The 2,500-nt window shown below is 52.5% G+C and overlaps 3 non-coding genes across 3 annotated transcripts; 1 reads left to right on the top strand and 2 right to left on the bottom strand.

The window, feature by feature from the left end:
* Positions 1 to 418: 418 nt before the first annotated feature.
* On the bottom strand, positions 419 to 489 carry TRNAG-GCC (transfer RNA glycine (anticodon GCC)). The gene has a single exon. It is a non-coding gene; the product is annotated as a tRNA-Gly (tRNA).
* Positions 490 to 635: 146 nt separating this feature from the next.
* Positions 636 to 708, top strand: TRNAK-CUU (transfer RNA lysine (anticodon CUU)). The gene has a single exon. It is a non-coding gene; the product is annotated as a tRNA-Lys (tRNA).
* Positions 709 to 1,233: 525 nt separating this feature from the next.
* Positions 1,234 to 1,304, bottom strand: TRNAG-GCC (transfer RNA glycine (anticodon GCC)). The gene has a single exon. It is a non-coding gene; the product is annotated as a tRNA-Gly (tRNA).
* Positions 1,305 to 2,500: the final 1,196 nt, after the last annotated feature.

Here is a 2,500-nt window from a genome sequence, read left to right as displayed (position 1 = left end):
AGCTCTACATTGCATTGGCCGGGAATCGAAACCGGGCCTCCCGCGTGGCAGGCGAGAATTCTACCACTGAACCACCAATGCATTACGAATGCGGAACCTTCCACCTCCTCGGATAGTTCATTGTGTGAAACCAATGCTCTGCCCACTGAACTAGCTGGCCTGGGTTTCATAGGTTGCACTGCAAGGCCACGATGGCCTCATCAAGGTCTCGTCACTCCATTAACCAAGCCCGGCTAGCTAGAATCAAAACCGCTCCCCCCCCCCCTTACCTGGCGAGAATTCTGCCACTGAACCACCAATGCTTTACGGATGCAGAACATTTCACCTACTCGGGGAGTTCATTGTATGAAACCAATGCGTAGCCAGCGTGAGAAACTAGGACACCAAAATCACTGGCATTTCAGCAAAAGCTCTACATTGCATTGGCCGGGAATCGAACCCGGGCCTCCCGCGTGGCAGGCGAGAATTCTACCACTGAACCACCAATGCTTTACGCATGCGGAACCTTCCACCTACTCGGGTAGTTCATTGTGTGAAACCAATGCTCTGCCCACTGAACTAGCTGGCCTGGGTTTCATAGGTTGCAGGGCAAGGCAACGATGGCCTCATCAAGGTCTCGTCGCTCCATTAACCAAGCCCGGCTAGCTCAGTCGGTAGAGCATGAGACTCTTAATCTCAGGGTTGTGGGTTCGAGCCCCACGTTGGGCGGGAGTTTTGCATTTTGCTGTATCATGGTATGTGGAACACTATATAGCTGCACCACCAATAGCCAGCGTGAGAAACTAGGACACCAAAATCACTGGCATGTCAGCAAAAGCTCTACATTGCATTGGCCGGGAATCGAAACCGGGCCTCCCGCGTGGCAGGCGAGAATTCTACCACTGAACCACCAATGCTTTACGAATGTGGAACCTTCCACCTCCTCGGATAGTTCATTGTGTGAAACCAATGCTCTGCCCACTGAACTAGCTGGCCTGGGTTTCATAGGTTGCACTGCAAGGCCACGATGGCCTCATCAAGGTCTCGTCACTCCATTAACCAAGCCCGGCTAGCTAGAATCAAAACCGCTCCCCCCCCCCCTTACCTGGCGAGAATTCTGCCACTGAACCACCAATGCTTTACGGATGCAGAACATTTCACCTACTCGGGGAGTTCATTGTATGAAACCAATGCGTAGCCAGCGTGAGAAACTAGGACACCAAAATCACTGGCATTTCAGCAAAAGCTCTACATTGCATTGGCCGGGAATCGAACCCGGGCCTCCCGCGTGGCAGGCGAGAATTCTACCACTGAACCACCAATGCTTTACGCATGCGGAACCTTCCACCTACTCGGGTAGTTCATTGTGTGAAACCAATGCTCTGCCCAATGAACTAGCTGGCCTGGGTTTCATAGGTTGCAGGGCAAGGCAACGATGGCCTCATCAAGGTCTCGTCGCTCCATTAACCAAGCCCGGCTAGCTCAGTCGGTAGAGCAGTTTTGCATTTTGCTGTATCATGGTATGTGGAACACTATATAGCTGCACCACCAATAGCCAGCATGAGAAACTAGGACACCAAAATCACTGGCATGTCAGCAAAAGCTCTACATTGCATTGGCCGGGAATCAAAACCGGGCCTCCCGCGTGGCAGGCGAGAATTCTGCCACTGAACCACCAATGCTTTACGGATGCAGAACATTTCACCTACTCGGGGAGTTCATTGTATGAAACCAATGCGTAGCTGCACCACCAATAGCCAGCGTGAGAAACTAGGACAACAAAATCACTGGCATTTCAGCAAAAGCTCTACATTGCATTGGCCGGGAATCGAAACCGGGCCTCCCGCGTGGCAGGCGAGAATTCTACCACTGAACCACCAATGCTTTACGCATGCGGAACCTTCCACCTCCTCGGATAGTTCATTGTGTGAAACCAATGCTCTGCCCACTGAACTAGCTGGCCTGGGTTTCATAGGTTGCAGGGCAAGGCCACGATGGCCTCATCAAGGTCTCGTCGCTCCATTAACCAAGCCCGGCTAGCTAGAATCAAAACCGGGCCTCCCGCGTGGCAGGCGAGAATTCTGCCACTGAACCACCAATGCTTTACGGATGCAGAACATTTCACCTACTCGGCGAGTTCATTGTATGAAACCAATGCGTAGCTGCACCACCAATAGCCAGCGTGAGAAACTAGGACACCAAAATCACTGGCATGTCAGCAAAAGCTCTACATTGCATTGGCCGGGAATCGAAACCGGGCCTCCCGCGTGGCAGGCGAGAATTCTACCACTGAACCACCAATGCTTTACGAATGCGGAACCTTCCACCTCCTCGGATAGTTCATTGTGTGAAACCAATGCTCTGCCCACTGAACTAGCTGGCCTGGGTTTCATAGGTTGCACTGCAAGGCCACGATGGCCTCATCAAGGTCTCGTCACTCCATTAACCAAGCCCGGCTAGCTAGAATCAAAACCGCTCCCCCCCCCCCTTACCTGGCGAGAATTCTGCCACTGAACCACCA

Source organism: Taudactylus pleione, unplaced genomic scaffold (genome assembly GCF_031769625.1).
Source record: "Taudactylus pleione unplaced genomic scaffold, aTauple2 ptg000279l, whole genome shotgun sequence".
In the NCBI taxonomy this organism is placed as follows: Eukaryota; Metazoa; Chordata; class Amphibia; order Anura; family Myobatrachidae; genus Taudactylus; species Taudactylus pleione.
This window is presented reverse-complemented; position numbering and strand designations above follow the sequence as displayed.